The sequence below is a fragment of the Chiloscyllium plagiosum genome, chromosome 1 (genome assembly GCF_004010195.1).
Source record: "Chiloscyllium plagiosum isolate BGI_BamShark_2017 chromosome 1, ASM401019v2, whole genome shotgun sequence".
In the NCBI taxonomy this organism is placed as follows: Eukaryota; Metazoa; Chordata; class Chondrichthyes; order Orectolobiformes; family Hemiscylliidae; genus Chiloscyllium; species Chiloscyllium plagiosum.
Genome location: NC_057710.1, coordinates 117,878,766 through 117,895,367, shown reverse-complemented (window position 1 = coordinate 117,895,367; position 16,602 = coordinate 117,878,766). Strand labels below are relative to the sequence as shown.

The window sequence follows — 16,602 nt, the reverse complement described above, 5'->3', positions numbered from 1 at the left end:
AGTTGATCGGGGAAGTTGAGTTCCCTTGTGATCGGAGACTAAATCTAAGGGGTATCAGTAAAGCTGAAGAGGATAAGACCTGCTGAGACAAAGGTGAGGAAAATAATTAACCCCAAAGGGGTTGTTAGAGTGTGGAATTCTCTTCCTCAGCAGGCAGTAGAGGCTAGGACTATAAACTAACTCAAGACTGCATTAGAAAATAGTTAGTCAAACAGGTCAAGAGTTATGAGGTGCAGAGAGACAAGTGGAGATAAGATGTAATCAGATCAGTCATGATGTTATTGAATGGTGAAAAAGGCTTGAAAGACCAAATGATTTATTCCTGGTCCTGTGTTCATGTTTTGTCTCCCCAGCATCCCCAGTACCTGCTTTGTGTTAGTATTTTATTCATTGCCAGTTTCCTTCCAGGAGTTCCCAGCTTGAAGCATTTGTCTTTCCTGTCCGATCAGTTTTCTGTTTCTTGCCTCTGCGTTGTTCCTTTTCTTATTGCATTACATTAGCTTTCTCTTATCTTGTCAGGTACTTCAAGGACCGAAGATCTACTCTGCTGACACCATCAATGTGTGTCTGGAATCAAAAGTTGATGCTTTCTGCACCCAAAAGCATATGCCAGAGATGGCTTGTAACATGATTATATCCAATGCTCCATGGCCTGCTTAGTCCACCATTTAGTTACCAAGCCATTTGGTGCTTTATTCCTGCTCTGGGTCACGACCTACTTGGATACCACCCTGCTGTAAGAACTGTGACATTTTACTTTGCATTAAAAAATATTGGGACTGAAATTAGAGAAAACTGTTTTAAAAACCAGTGTTTAAAAAAATAGCTGCAGTTTTTAATCATATAAAACTGAAACCTATGGCAGGCATTACAAGCAACACTTTGAACAAACAGTAATTGAAGTTCAGATTGTAGATGATCTGGAGTGGAGGCTATTAACTGTTGGGGCACTTGTAGGCAACCAGATGTTGATTGATCTATGGACTAGTGACAGTTAACAATGAAGAGGTTACTTTGCTTAGCAGCAAATTGATTCTTGAGTGGCTAAACTGCTTGGAGCTGGAAATAAATTACAGAGATTGAAGAGAGAGAGGAAAACCAACGTATGCGGATCTTCTCCCAGCCAAAAAGCTGCCTGATCTCTTCCAGCAAAAACTTGCAGGAAACCAGTCATTTTTCCTGCAGCAGTTGTTGTAAGATGTGCCTTTTGAATTGATAAATCACAGACATTTTCCAAACGAACAAGTCACTCTGTATTTTTGACAAATCAGTGGAAGCAGCTAAAGGAAGACACCTGAACACCATCTGGCCACAAAGAATCATCTTATCGTCGGAATCAGGAAGCAAAAAACCACTGAAGTAACTTTCCAATCTGTCTACATCTGCTATGAACCTATTTTCCCAGTTTGTTTTTCTGTCTAATTGAGTGTAAGAGGAGTTTATAAGGGGATTAATTAATAGTGTTAAATACCAACAGTTTATATCTGTTTACCTGTACATATAGTTTAATTACTTTTAATAAATAATTATTGGTTTGTTCTTTCTCTTACTCTACCTTGATGTGAGAGTCAGGTACAGTGTGTACTTTAAAAACAACTTCAACATCTGGTACAATTCGGGAAATAGTGGGTGCCCGATGTTTACTGAGTGCTAACCCTGTGGATTGTAGCATGCTGTCTAGTCACCATCCCTCTCTGGTCACACCATTTAGTGTTCTACACCCACTCAGGCCGGCTTCCTGCTCGGAGCAAGATGGTGATTAAATTCAAATTCAGATGCTGATTAGATGAAACTGTTTCTTTCTTCTATCAATGGATGTAGCTTGCTATAGAATTGTACAATGATAGAGCACAAACAGAAGCTATTTTCTCTATTGTGTCTACACCTGATCTCTGAAAGATTTGTCCAATTAGAAGTATGCCCCTGCTCTATTCCTATAGACCTGCATTTTAAAAATCACTTTCAAATATACATCACTTTGCTTCTGAAAGTTTATTTATTTTATTATTTTTGCTCTTTGACCTCTTATAAAAGAATGGAGGAGGTCATGATCAGCTCTGACAGTCATAGAATGGAGTGCTAGTTGAGATGACGGTAGGAAGGATTTCGTCCTGGGAAAAAATCCTTGACCAATGATGTATTTTCTAACTATACAGAGATGCACCGATAGAAGTGCTTGCACCTGCCTGCCTGAGAACTGTCAAAAGACCAACAGATGTAGGCTGCTAGTAAGGACTCTCTGAAAGAGCTGAAAATGTGTTGCTGGAAAAGCGCAGCAGGTCAGGCAGCATCCAAGGAGCAGGAGATTCGACGTTTCGGGCATGAGCCCCTCTGAGAGACACCTGTCCAGAGAAGGAGTTTGCACAAAGAGAGAAAAAAATCATCAACACCATCCTGGAGAGCAAACCTACAGAGGAAGATACAAAGAGAAGATTTGACAGCTGGTTGGTTTTGAAATTTGTAATTTTTTTTGGTAAATTTTACTCGGGAGTTTTATCGGACAAGTAGTTTAGAAGGGAAAGTAAAAGGTTAGATGAAGGAGTTGTAAATAGTTGTTAGTCAATTATTCTCTGTACACTTTAAGAAATAAAGTTGTTACTCTTTGCTTTAACTCATTCTTGGCCTCTCGAATTTTCACAGATTACTGCAAAAGATAAATCTTTCCGTGCTGCTGGTTTAAAATTAACAGAGGGGGTTTACCCTGTGTCATAATATAAGGCAGAATCATATTGGTACAGGACAGTTAGAACCAAATATCGTTGTCTATAAATAGTCTGGGTACTTTTTTTTAATTGGAGAGGTAAGTAATGTAATGGTTTGACTCTGAAGACATAGCTTGAAGTCATTGTTTTGTTTATTCAGGTCATGCTGACACTCTTGGATTTCTGCAAAGCTTTGAGCCAGAGGTTTTGCAAACAGCAGCAATTTGTAAGCTGATTCATAGATAAGCACCTTTAAAACCAACTGCTATGTGGTAACTCAGGATTTACATGATCTTGAAGAATAGATCCTCAAATCAAGGTGTTGTTTTTCCAAACATGCACTTTAATGGGGTACAAAACCAATTTCCAGCATAAAAGACTGAGGAAATTAGGGCATCTGTTACGTATTTCCTACATCTGAATATTTCAAGTTTTATGATCCATTTATCAAGTCATGTGTTCAGACCTGACTCAGTACAATGGCTCAGTCCCACAATAAAGTGCAGTTTGTATGAATACCATGTAATTATACTGGTTCAAAATGCATTGAAATTTTAGGTCCAAGAAGAAACAAATTCCTATTTCAAATGTTCCACATAAACTGATTTTTAAATTTAATCTCACTGAGACCAATATTGTGACTCCTATTTCCTTAAGTTATTTTTATGGCATTAATACAAAGCACATTAAAAATCGGAAAACATCTGTAATTGCAATTTTTATAAATGCTGTGGAATGTGCATGAATGGTGGTGAGATAGTTTCAAATGTTAATTTCATATTTAAAGAAGGAATAAATGGTGTGAGATCTATGTTTCCTTTGGGGCCTGTTGTTTACATTCATTTCCATTAGGTCCCACAGAGGTATGTACATCTATATGTTAATAAGAATGAAAGTTCAGTGCAAGATTGCCATTGGCAAAATAGGTTGAACAACGGGCTGTACAGCTTGCCAATTATGCTTCCATGGGAAATTCGGGTGGTTTCATAGCAAAGGGTCCCTATCATGCCATTTGATATCATATATTCTGATTTCCAGATTTGCAAAAGAGACTTGGTTTATTACTTCTTGTGTTTTCATCTTCCACTAATTTGAAAAGAAACCTAGCAAATCACTTCTACACTCCTTGTTGTAGAGTTTTTAAAACATATTTTCTCTTTATTCTATGAAAGCCAAATTTGTAGTGATCTACAGTACAGAAAATATCGTTTTGCAACATTTGGTCCATAGCCTTGTATGACTTGGCATGACAAGCCTCTTTGTTATGTTGTGCATTAACAGAAAACTAGTTTCAAAAATCTTATCACGCTATTGCACCATGTGATGATGATGTACAAAGGTCTCTCTTTGAGCATTGCTCTTTAAGATGAAAGAGGTTTTACCCTTCACATGGGTTACTTAGCCACTATCGAAAGTCCTGACCCATTAATTTCATTCCCACTTTGATTGGCGCCTATTGTGATTAGTAAAACAACGAAACTACAATATGTTTGACAAAATATGCACATAAAACAATGACATTAAAAAAGCAAATACTTTCAATATTTGACTCTATTACTTACACTTGGAGTGGAAAGTTTTTATGTCACTTGAGAGCTAATTTTCCCTGTCCATTAATGTACGAAATTTCAATATTGTTTCAGTGCACAGGCTGGTTTAATTGCTCCATGTAAATTAACTAGGGGCAATTTAATTGGCCTGGTAAGGATCTCAGTTCTTTGGGGTATGATGCAACCAATTCAAACATATATATAGGTTAGATTAAAACTGTAAGGAAGCTGGATATAACATAGATAGGATTATAGTATACTAAATGTTAAAGTAAGCTGAAGTGCTTTGATTGACTTGTAGACTGCCTTCCTGTGCTATACAATTATGTCACATTAGAGTTTAATTCTCATTTGGCAGTATGCCAGCTGATCTTATGCAAGTCAGGGTATTAAGCTTTACTTCAGTATGCCCAATTGGAAGAAGGGGAATTCATTCAGGATACTTGATAAGGGCTAGCGTAACAGCTGTACTGAGGGAGGATATTCTCAGAAATACATACAGGGAAGTTATTTGGGTGGAAATGAGAAATAAGAAAGGGGTGATCACCTTATTGAGATTGTATTATAGACCCCCTAATAGTCAGAGGGAAATTGAGAAACAAATTTGTAAGGAGATCTCAGTTATCTGTAAGAATAATAGGGTGGTTATAGTAGGATGTTTTAACTTTCCAAACATAGACTGAGACTACCATACTGTTAAGGGTTTAGACGGAGAGGAATTTGTTAAGTGTGTACAAGAAAAATTTCTGATTCAGTAGAGAAGTTGCAAAACTTGACCTACTCTTGAGAAATAAGGCAGGGCAGGTGACTGAGGTGTCAGTGGGGGAGCATTTTGGGGCCAGCGACCATAATTCCATTAGATTTAAAATAGTAATAGAAAAGGATAGACCAGATCTAAAAGTTGAAGTTCTAAATTGGAGAAAAGCTAATTTTGATGGTATTAGGCAAGAACTTTCAGAAGCTGATTTGGGGAAGATGTTCGCAGGTAAAAGGACAGCTGGAAAATGGGAAGCCTTCAGAAATGAGATAATGTGAGTCCAGAGAAAGTATGTTCCTGTCAGGGTGAAAGGGAAGGCTGGTAGGTATAGGGAATGCTGGATGACTAAAGAAATTGAGGGTTTGGTTAAGAAAAAGAAGGAAGCATATGTCAGGTCTAGACAGGATAGATTGAGTGAATCCTTAGAGTATAAAGGCAGTAGGAGTATACTTAAGACAGCAATCAGGAGGGCAAAAAGAGGACTTGAGATAGCTTTGGCAAATAGAGGTAAGAAGAATCCAAAGGGTTTTTACAAATACATTAAGGATAAAAGGGTAACTAGGTAGAGAATAGAGCCCCTCAAAGATCAGCAAGGCAGCCTATGTGTGGAACCGCAGGAGATGGAGGAGATAATAAACAAATACTTTGCATCAGTATTTACTGTGGAAAAGGACGTGGAAGATATAGAAAGTAGGGAAATAGATGGTGACAGCTTGAAAGATGTCCATATTACAGAGGAGGAAGTGCTGGATGTCTTTAAAGGCATAAAAGTGGATAAATCCCCAGGACCTGATCAGGTGTTCCCTAGAACTCTGTGGGGGACTAGGGAAGTAATTGCTGAGCCCTTTGCTGAGATATTTGTATCATCGATAGTCACAGGTGGGGTGCTGAAGACTGGAAGTTGGCTAACATGGTGCCACTATGTAAGAAAAGTGGTAAGGACAAGCCAGGGAACTATAGAGCAGTGAGCCTGATGTCGGTGGTGGGCAAGTTGTTGGAGGGAATCCGAAGGGACAGGATGTACATGTATTTGGAAAGGCAAGGACTGATTAGGGATAGTCAACATGGCTTTGTGTGTGGGAAATCATGATTGATTTCTTTGAGTTTTTTGAAGAAATAACAAAGACGATTGACAAGGGCAGAGCGGTCGATGCGAACTATATGGACATCGGTAAGGCATTCGACAAGGTTCTCCATGGGAGACTGGTTAGCAAGGTTAGATCTTATGGAATTAGGCAGAAGCTGGGAAATGTGGATTGGACACAGCTATTTGAAGGGAAGTCCACATTTGATATGTGGGACACTTTCAAAATAGGTTAAAGATAGTGCAGGATAGGCATGTCCCATTGAAGGCAAAGGATAGGAAAGGCAAGATTTGTGAACTGTGGATGACAGGAGAAATCGTACGACTAGCCAAGAGGAAAAGGGAAGCGTACATTAGGTCCACGCAGCTAAGAACAGAATGGGCCATGGAGGAATATCAGAAGAGTAGGACCAGTCTTAAATGAGGAATCAAGAGGACTAAGAGGGGTCATGAAATAGCTTTAGCGAGCAGAATTAAGGAGAATCCCAAAGTATTTTATTCTTATATAAGAAGCAAGAAGATAACTTGAGAAAGGATTGGTCCACTAAAGGGCAATGAAGGAAGGCTGTGTGTCAAACCTGAGAGAATGGGTGAGATTCTGAATGATTACTTTGCATCAGTGTTCACGGGGGAGACGAACATGATGAATGTTGAGATTAGAGATAGAGGTTTGATTAGTCTGGATCACGTTGACAAAACTGGGAAGATGTGTTGGGTAGACTAGAGGTTATTAAGGTGGACAAATCCCCAGGACCGGATGGGATCTATCCCAGCTTGCTGAGGGAAGTGATAAAAGAAATAGCTGGGGCCCTGACTGATATCTTTGTGGCATCCTTAAACACAGGTGAGGTTCCGGAGGACTGGACGTTTGCTCATGTTGTCTGCCTGTTCAAGAAGGGTAGTAGGGATATTCCGGGTAACTACAGACCAGTGAGGCTGACGTCAGTGGTGGGAACGTTGCTGGAGAAGGTACTGAGGGATAGGATCTATTTATATTTAGAAAAGAATGGGCTTATCAGTGATAGGCAACATGGTTTTGTGTGGGGGAGATTGTGCCTTACCAAGTTAATAGAGTTCTTTGAGGAATTGACCAAGTTGATAGATGAAGGAAAGGCTGTTGATATCATATACATGGACTTTAGTAAGGCATTTGATAAATTCCCCATGGTAAACTAATAGGGAAAGTGAAGTCACATGGTATTCAGGATGCTCTAGCTAGGGGGATAAAGAACTGGTTGAGCAACAGGAGACAGAGATTAGTAGTTGAAGGGAGTTTCTCAAAATGGAGAAAGGTGACCCGTGGTGTTCCATAGGGATCAGTGCTGAGGCCACTACCGTTTGTGATATACATAAATGATCTGGAAGAGGGCACTGTTGGTATGATCAGGAAGTTTGAAGATGACACAAAGATTGGTGGAGTAGCAGAAAGCATAAGGGACTGTCAAAGAATACAGGAGAATAGATAGACTGGAGAACTGGGCGCAAAAGTGGCAAATGGAGTTCAATCCAGACAAATGTGAGGCGATGCATTTAGGCAAGTCTAATTCTAGAGCGAATTATACTGTAAAAGGAAGAGCCTTGGGAAAACTTGATGGGCAGAAAGAACTGGGAGTACAGGTCCATTGTACCCTGAAGGTTGCTGCACAGGCAGATAGAGTGGTCAAGAAGGCATATGGTATGTTTGCGTTCATCAGACGGGGTATTGAGTATAAGAGCTGGCAGGTCATGTTAAAATTGTACAAGCTATTGGTTCGGCCGCATTTAGAATACTGTGCACAGTTCTGGTCGCCACATTAACAAAAGGATGTGGACACTTTGGAGCGGGTGCAGAGGTTTATGAGGATGTTGCCTGGTATGGAAGGTGCTAGCTATGAAGAGAGGTTGAGTAGGTTAGGTTTGTTTTCATTCAAAAAAAGGAGATTGAGGGGGGACCTGATTGAGGTCTAAAAAATCATGAAGGGTATAGACAGGGTAGATAGAAATAAACTTTTTCCCAAGGTGAAGGATTCCATAACCAGAGGTCACGCTTTCAAGGTGAGAGGTGAAAAGTTTAAAAGGGATACATGCGGCAGTACTTTACACAGAGGGTGGTAGGTGTCTGGAACGAGTTGCCAGCAGAGGTGGTAGAGGTAGGCACGGTAGATTCATTTAAGAGGCCTCTGGACAGATGCATGAGTAGATGAGGTGCAGAGGGATACAGATGCTTAGGAATTGACCAACAGGTTTAGAGAGTAGATTTGGATCGGCTCAGGCTTGGAGGGCCGAAGGGCCTGTTCCTGAGCTGTAAATTTTCTTTGCTCTTTGTTCTTGAATACAGGGAGAACTAGCCATTTGGATGCAGAACTGACTCCAAGGTAGAAGAAAGAGGGTGGTGGTGAAGAGTTGTTTTTCAGACTGGAGGCCTGTGACCAGTGGAGTGCCACAAGGATCGGTGCTGGGTCCAAAACTTTTCGTCATTTATAAAAATGATTTGGATGTGAGCATAAGAAGTATAGTTAGTAAGTTTGCAGATGACACCAAAATTGGAGGTGTAGAGGACAGTGAAAAAAGTTACCTCGGATTATAACGGGATCTTGATCAGATGGGCCAATGGGCTGAGAAGTGGCAGATGGAGTTTCATTCAGATACATGCGAGGTGCTGCATTTTAGGAAACCAAATCTTAGCAGGACTTATACACTGAAAAATGTGTTGCTGGAAAAGTCTCATCATCAGGGTCAGTAGACTAGTTTCTAGAATGACTGGATTACCTCTGAAGAGAGATCGAGAAAACCAGGCCTCCAAAACTCTCGAGAATAGAAGTGGTCTGATTGAAACTGACAAAATACTGAGAGGAATAGGCAGGGTAGATAAAGATAAGATGTTTCCCCTGGTAGAGGAGTGCAGAACCCAGGCACCGTATACAAGTTAAAGATAAGGGGGCTGTCATTTAGTTTGACAATGAGGAGCAATTTGTTTTCATCCAGAGGGTTGTGAACATTTGGAATTCACAATCACAGAGGGCTGTGTCAGCTTCAGCTTTGGCTATATTTAAGGTGGAAATTGATAGATTTCTGATTACAAGTGGCATTCAAGATTACGGAAATGGGGTGGGTAAAAGACATTGAAAGGTTCGATCAGCTATAATCGTATTGAAAAGTGGGGCAGGCCACTTGGTCCTGTGTTGATATTTTCCAATCTGACATTAATTTCTGTCACAATTTATTCTGCATATGGTTCTGCTGTCTGAATGACTCCTGTCAAAAGTTTATCAATGAGCTTGAGGAATGTATTGTGTTGTTCATTGTTGTTGCTGGTATTTGCTTCTCCACACAATGTGCTGATTTCTTTCTGCAGTAAGTTCTACTGTTTGATAGGAAATGAAAGTATTTCCACCACTTCTGTAGAGTCTTGGGTTTCCTTCCTATTGACAATAGGAAACAAACCTGGAACTGTACCAACATCTTGGTGAAGAGGTCTGCTAATGTGTTTCTTGGTGCTTTGAAAGAGAGTTGTAGAGTGGAGGTACATATAATACACCAAAAAATACAATAAAAACCAAGTCAGTCAAAAGGCAATTCAAATTCAGTCATGTTAAGGTACAAGAAAACGTGGCAAGACTGGATATTACTTTAACGAAAGGTGTCTTGCATGTAAGGCAAATAAATTTAGAGTGTTGATTCCTGCTTGGGGGTGCAATATTACTGTGTTATGAAGACATGCTTGAGGAGGGGTAATATCTTAGCTGGTTCCTCAAATGTGGCCAAATAGATTTAACTTTAAAAAACAAAAACAGTGTAATCACTTTGCTCGAGGTGTGGAGTAGACCCTTAAATTGTCAGGGAAAGATAGAAAGACAAAATCGAGTCAAATCTCAAGAGATGTGTACAAAATAATAGGGTAATAATAATAGATTACTTACAGTGTGGAAACAGGTCCTTCAGACCAACCCACCCCCCTACAATTACCCCTACACCTAACACTATGGGTAATTCACTTAACCTGCACATTTTTGGACTGTGGGAGGAAACCAGAGCACCCGGAGGAAACCCATGCAGACACACGGAGAATGTGCAAACTCTACACAGACAGTTGTCTGCGGCGGGAATTGAACTGGGATCTCTGGTGCTGTGGGGCAGCAGTGCTAAACACTGTGCCACCTCCCCCATTTTCCGCAAAAGTAACTGGGACACAATGAAAGGCTTGGAGGAGGTGGAATTCTTAAAATGTGTTCAGGAGAGCTTTTTAAAGCCAGCATTTAGAAAGTCCTATAAGACAGGGAATAGTGCTGAACTTAATTTTAGGGAACAAAGTTGGGCAAGTGGTAGATGTGGCAAGTGGCAGGGAGGGGTGGAATTTTGGTGGTTGTGATCATTATTCAAAAGCATTTAGGGTAATTAGATGAACCTAAAATAAATGTTCTGAATTGAAAGAAGGTCAATTTTATTACAATAAGACAGGATTTGACCAAAGTGGACTGGGAACACCTACTTGCAGGAAATCCACATCAGACCATGGGGAAACATTCAAAAGAATAATAGCGAAAGTGTCGGGCCAACATATTGTTGTGAAGTTAAGGGGTGGGACCAACAATCCCAGAGAATCCTGGATGTCAAGAGATGTACATGATTATATAAGGGGGAAAAAAAGAGAGACTATGGTAAGTATTGAAGGCTGAAAACAGCAGAGGCCTTAGAGGATTGAAGGGGGGTTACTTAAAAAAAGGAAATTAAGGAAGAGCAAAGAGAGATAGGATTGTGGCTGATAACATTTAGGAAAATTCAAAGTTATTTTATAAGTATACTGGGGAAAAAGAAAGAGTAGAGCCCATTAGGGACTAAAGTGACAATTGGTGTATGAAGCTGGAACATATACTTGTGGTTTTAAATGATAACCTTGCATCTGTATTCACTGTAGAGATGGATGATGTAGGTATAAAATCAGGCAGACTCTAACATAATTGAACAGATTAGTAGAGAGAGAGAAGGTACTAACAGTTTAGCAGGCTTAAGAATCAGTAAATTCCCAGGCCCAAGCTGCTGTATGAGGCAAAGGAGGAGATTGCAGAGGCTTTGACGCGAATTTTCAAATATTCTCTGACCACAGGAGGGATCCCAGAAGACTTGAGGACAGCTAATATGGTACCATTATTCAGGTAGGTTGGTAGGAATAAACCAGGAAACCACAGACCAGTGATTGAACATCTGTGGTAGGGGAAATTATTGGAAAAGATTCTGAATGACAGAATTAAACTCCACTTGGAGAGGCAAGGCTTAAGCAAGACTAGTTAACATGGCTTGGTAAAGGGGAAATAGTGTCTAACAAAGGTAATCTTTTTGAGGGGAGGTGACGAAGTGTACAGATGAGGGTCATGTGGTTGATATCATCTACATGGACTTCAGTAAGGCTTTTAACAAGGTCTCACGTGGCAGGCTGATTAAGACGCCAAGAACCAATGGGATTCAGGGCAATTTGGAAACTAGGATCCAAATGTTGCATAGAAGCAGGAAGCAGAGGTGGATGCGAGAAGGATATTTTTGTGACGAGAAACCTGCATGCAGTGGCTTACTACAGGGTTCAGTGCTACATCCCTTCCTGTTTGTTGGGTACATTAATAATCTTGACATGAATGTAGGAGATATGTCAGTAAGTTCACAGATGACACAAACATTGGTGGTGCTGTAAATAACGACGAGGGAAAACTTAAACTGGCTGGTCACATGGGCCAAACAGTGACAAATGGGATTTAACCCTGAAAGGTGTGAAGTTAAGCATTATGGGAGACAAACAAGGCAAGAGCTTACATGTACAGATGACTGAGGGAACTGAGTGTGCATACCATAGATCCTTGAAAGCAATAGGACTGGTAGATAAGATGGTTAAGAAAGCATATGGAAAATTTACTTTTATTAGTCTCGGCATTAAACACAAGAGCAAGAAGGTTATGGTGGAGCAGTGTATAATGTATGTGACCTTAGTCAAGTCATGGGTGGAGTACTATGCAGAGTTCAGATCATCACACTATTGGAAGGATGTGATTACACTAGAAAGGATACAGAATAAATTTATCAGGATGTTGCTGGGTTTGAAGGTATGTAGCTATGAAGAGAGACTTGACAGGCAGGAGTTGTTTCTGTGGAGTAGAGAAGGCTGAGGGAGGGGTCTGATTGATGTGTACAAAGTTCTTTGAGACATAGACAAGGTAGATAGAGAAAAGCATGTTTTCCTAGGTAGAGGGGTAAATAACCAAGGAGCACATCTTTAAGGTAAGGAGTAGAAGGTTTAGAGTGGATTATGGAAAACCTTTTCACCCAGAATGTTGTGGAAATCTGGAACTTACTGCCTGAAAGGTGCTGGAGGCAGAACCTCAAGCCATGTAATAAATATTTAGGTGAACACTTGAAAGGCCTTAGCATACAAAGCTTGGGGCCAAGTGCTGGAAAATGGGATGACTAGTGTGAACACAATAGTTTGAAGAGTCTCTTTCCATACTGTAAAATCTCTATGATGCTATGACACTATGGCCTCCTAATGCCAACATCAGTAATCTCAATAGGTTCTTCCTACTTGGTGTTCGATTTTGAGTCTAAGAAACCTAATGATACATTGACCAATTACCCCTTGATCAGTTAACTGAAAACAGGCTATTCAGCGAAAGTTATTCTTTCACTGGTTTCACTCTAAATACACCTGGAATAATTTGATTTCTCATGATCTGTTTGCTGACTCTTAGATCTAGCTGTAAAATGTCCTTACCTCAAGGATGTTGGTGTCAAGTCATGACTGCAGGTTCCAAAGTGAGATGTGTTGTTTGTAAATCACAAAGACATACTGAACTTTGCTGCATTCTTGATGTTGCAGAATTACTTGTAACGTGGTTTTGATCTTGAAAATTATGCCACTTTGATAATGTAGTTATATCTCCATAGGCTATATTTCTGTTTTTTCAGTTATGAAAATCAATCTGATATAGCAGTGACAGTTGTCTCTGCATCATGCTTCAAATTAATTCCATGTTGCGGAGGTTCCGATGTCAGACTGAGGTAGACAATATGAACAATCACACAACACCAGGTTATAGTCCAACAGGGTTATTTGGAAGTACAAGCTTTCAGAGCACTGCTCCTTTATCAGGTAGCTAGTGGGGCATCTCTTGTATGACACTTTGATCTTTTACTATAAATTCTGTGTCCTATGATCCTGTTCCACTAGCTACCTGATGAAGGAGCAACACTCCGAAAGCTTGTACTTCCAAATTAACCTGTTGGACTATAACCAGGTGTTGTGTGATTTTTAACTTAATTCCATGTCCCATTGATATAAACTACTTCTGTCATACTTGAGTTGCTTGGATCACCAGTTTTCTCTTTTATAATGCTGATGATTTTATTGCATTACCATATTTGCATGAGTAAGCAGTTGGCTTTTTGCTGCTTTGAAAATGTATTCGATTTCTGCACTGAAAGTAACCAATAATTTTACAGATGTATTATTCTTTAGTTATCACTGATTATGCTTGAGACTCTTGCTTTCCTACAGTTCTAACACTCTGTCTTCGTGTTTAACTTATGTTTGTGTTGGCTTGCAAGATATCTTTTTACAGTAATTATAAAGTAGATAAGGTCTGTTATTCTCATGTGATTTGATGACCTTTTAGCTGTCAGAATTTCTGGTTTCTGCTTCTATCTGATTAGCTTTCTCCAAAGTCAGATCCTCCTTGGATTATAACAAATCTGACGAAGATTCATCAGTAATTACAACAGTTTTGTCTCTCATGAATTCTAACTGTAAAGCACCAGAATCACAATTATTCACAAGTCTGGGGAGACCATTAATGAAATTAGCTATGACTCTTTCTGGGGACTGAACTCCTCTTTTAAATGATACTTTTTCAAGAAATGTATTTGTTCTCGGATTAAAGTAATTGTCAAAACCGTGCAGATCTTCTTGAAAACATTCTTGTACATTTTATGTTTTGAACATTATAACATCATCAGTGTAAGTCCAGTCTGAAATATTGTATTTATCAGCTTGAATTTTATTCTTTAAATTGAAACAATTTTGAATCTTAATAATTGTTTCTCAAAGATGTCCAATGCTTTAGCCTATTTGGTGTATCGTGCATCACTTCTCCGAACATATCACCCATAGAGGGTTTTAAAAGCTATTTATGAGTATACTTAAGATAGAGATTGATATGTTTCTCATTATAAATTTTTAATGTTTTTTGGACAAGTTGATTAAGTGAGCAAATGCTTGGCAGATGAAGCATAACTTGGATAAATGTTATGCTATTTGGTTACAAAAACAGGAAGAAAGATTATTGATGATAGATGAGGAAAGGGAGAGGTGTCCTTGTACATCAGTCATTGAAAGTAAGCATGCAGGTGGCGAAGGCAGTAATGGTTTGTTGGTCTTCATAGCAAGAAGATTCAAGTACAGGAGAAGGTCTGTCTTGCTGCAATTGTACAGGGCTGAGGTGAGATGATGTCTGGATTACTGTGGGCAATTTTGGTGTCCTTATCTGAAGAAGGATGTTCTGACTGTTGAAGGAGTGCAACGAAGGTTTAACAGGCTGATTTCTGAGGTGGGAGAACAAATGTATGAAGAGTAACTAGATCAGTTCGCTCAATATTCACTGGAGTGGAGAAAAATGAAGGGAATCTCATAGAAACCCGCAAAATTCAAAAAGGTCTATGCAGGGTAAATCCAGTTCGGGTGCTCTCAACTGACTGTGAGTCCAACAATTGAAGAATACCGTTTGGGCCATTTATTGACAGGGGGAGAAATGTCTTCACCCAGACAGTGGTGAGTCTGTGGAATTCTTTGCCACAGAAAGCAGTTGAGTCCAAAACATTGAATGATTTCCAGGAGGAGTTAGATATAGTTCTTAGGGCTACAGGGATCAAAGGGAATGTGTAGAAAGCAAGAACAAAGTACTGAGTCAAGATCATATTGAATGCTGAAGCAGACTTAAAGGATTGAATCGTCTCCTCCTCCAATTTTATACTTTTATGTTTAAAGGGATAATGTGGGTAAAAGGCATTGAGCTGTTCAATTAAATCAGTTGAATGGCCTACTCCTAGTCCCATGTGCCCATGATCCTATATTCCTCATGTAAATATTTATTCTTCTCACTTTAAATCCTTTTAATTTTCACAGTACCTGGATATTGATGTAATCTCTCTGCAACGACAATCTTGATGTCTTATACACTTAATGATAAGGCCCTAGGGGGTGTTGCTGAACAAAGAGACCTTGAAGTACAGGTTCCGAGTTCCTTGAAAGTGGAGCCGTAGGTAGATCGGATAGTGAAGGTGGCGTTTGGTATGCTTTCCTTTATCGTTCAGAGTACTGAGTACAGGAGTTGGGAGGTCATGTTGCAGCTGTACAGGGCATTTGCTTAGGCCACTGTTGGAATTTTGTGTGCAATTCTGGTTTCCTTCCAATCGGAAAGCTGTTGTGAAACTTGAAAGGGTTCAGAAACGATTTAGAATGATGTTGCCAGGGTTGGAGGATTTGAGCTATAGGGAGAGGCTAAGTAGGCTGAGTCTGTTTTCCCTAGAGCATCAGAGGCTGAGGGGTGACCTTATAGAGGTTTATAAAATCATGAGGGGCATGGATAAGATAAATAGACAAAGTATTTTCCTTGGAGTGGTGGAGTCCAGAACTAGAGGCATAGGTTTAGGGTGAGTAGGGAATGATTTAAAAGGGACCTGAGGGCCAATGTTTTCAAACACAGAGTGGTATGTGTATGGAATGAGCTGCCAGAGGAAGTGATGGAGGCTAGTACAATTGCAACATTTAAAAGGAATCTGGATGGGTGTATAAATAGGAAGGGTTTGGAGGAATATGGGCTGGGTGCTGGCAGGTAGGAATAGATTGATTTGGGATATATCTGGTCGGCGTGAACTAGTTGGAACAAAGGGTCTATTTCTGTGCTGTACATCTGTATGACTCTGTGACTCTGGTACAATGACCAATGCTGATAAATGGGAGGAAACTGTTATGACACACTGTTGTGGCTTGGCTCCCATGTCAATCCTGTCACACATAGATGATGGAAATTTGAACAAAATATTAGAAGATTGTATTTGTTAGAGGCACTACTTTTAGAAAGAAGTGGAGAAATTTATCAAGAGGAAAATGGAAATTATAACTTCGAAATTTTATTTTATTTCAAACAATTGCCAATAAGTCATTGATGTAATGAGACAATGTTGTTGCATGTCATAATTAAGCTCTAACTCAGTTCATAAATGAACAAGTCCTTTTTTCAAGATATTTTCCTTGCAAAATAGGACATTACAGCATGGTCAAGAGCTAAACATAGAACATAGAAGAATACAGCGCAGTACAGGCCCTTTGGCCCTCGATGTTGCGCCGATCCAAGCCCACCTAACCTATACTAACCCACTATCCTCCATATACCTATCCAATGCCCGCTTAAATGCCCATAAAGAGGGAGAGTCCACCACTGCTACTGGCAGGGCATTCCAACTTACGACTCGTCGCTGAGTGAAGAACCTAAC

The 16,602-nt window shown here is 39.8% G+C and overlaps 1 long non-coding RNA gene across 1 annotated transcript in view; it reads left to right on the top strand.

Annotated features, from left to right (window-relative positions):
* The first annotated feature begins 10,177 nt into the window (after positions 1 to 10,177).
* Positions 10,178 to 16,602, top strand: part of LOC122552208 — a 57,236-nt gene continuing 50,811 nt past the window's right edge. Inside the window, exon 1 of the long non-coding RNA XR_006312325.1 lies at positions 10,178 to 11,225. This is a non-coding gene — a long non-coding RNA (uncharacterized LOC122552208). The remainder of the gene's footprint in view (positions 11,226 to 16,602) is intronic.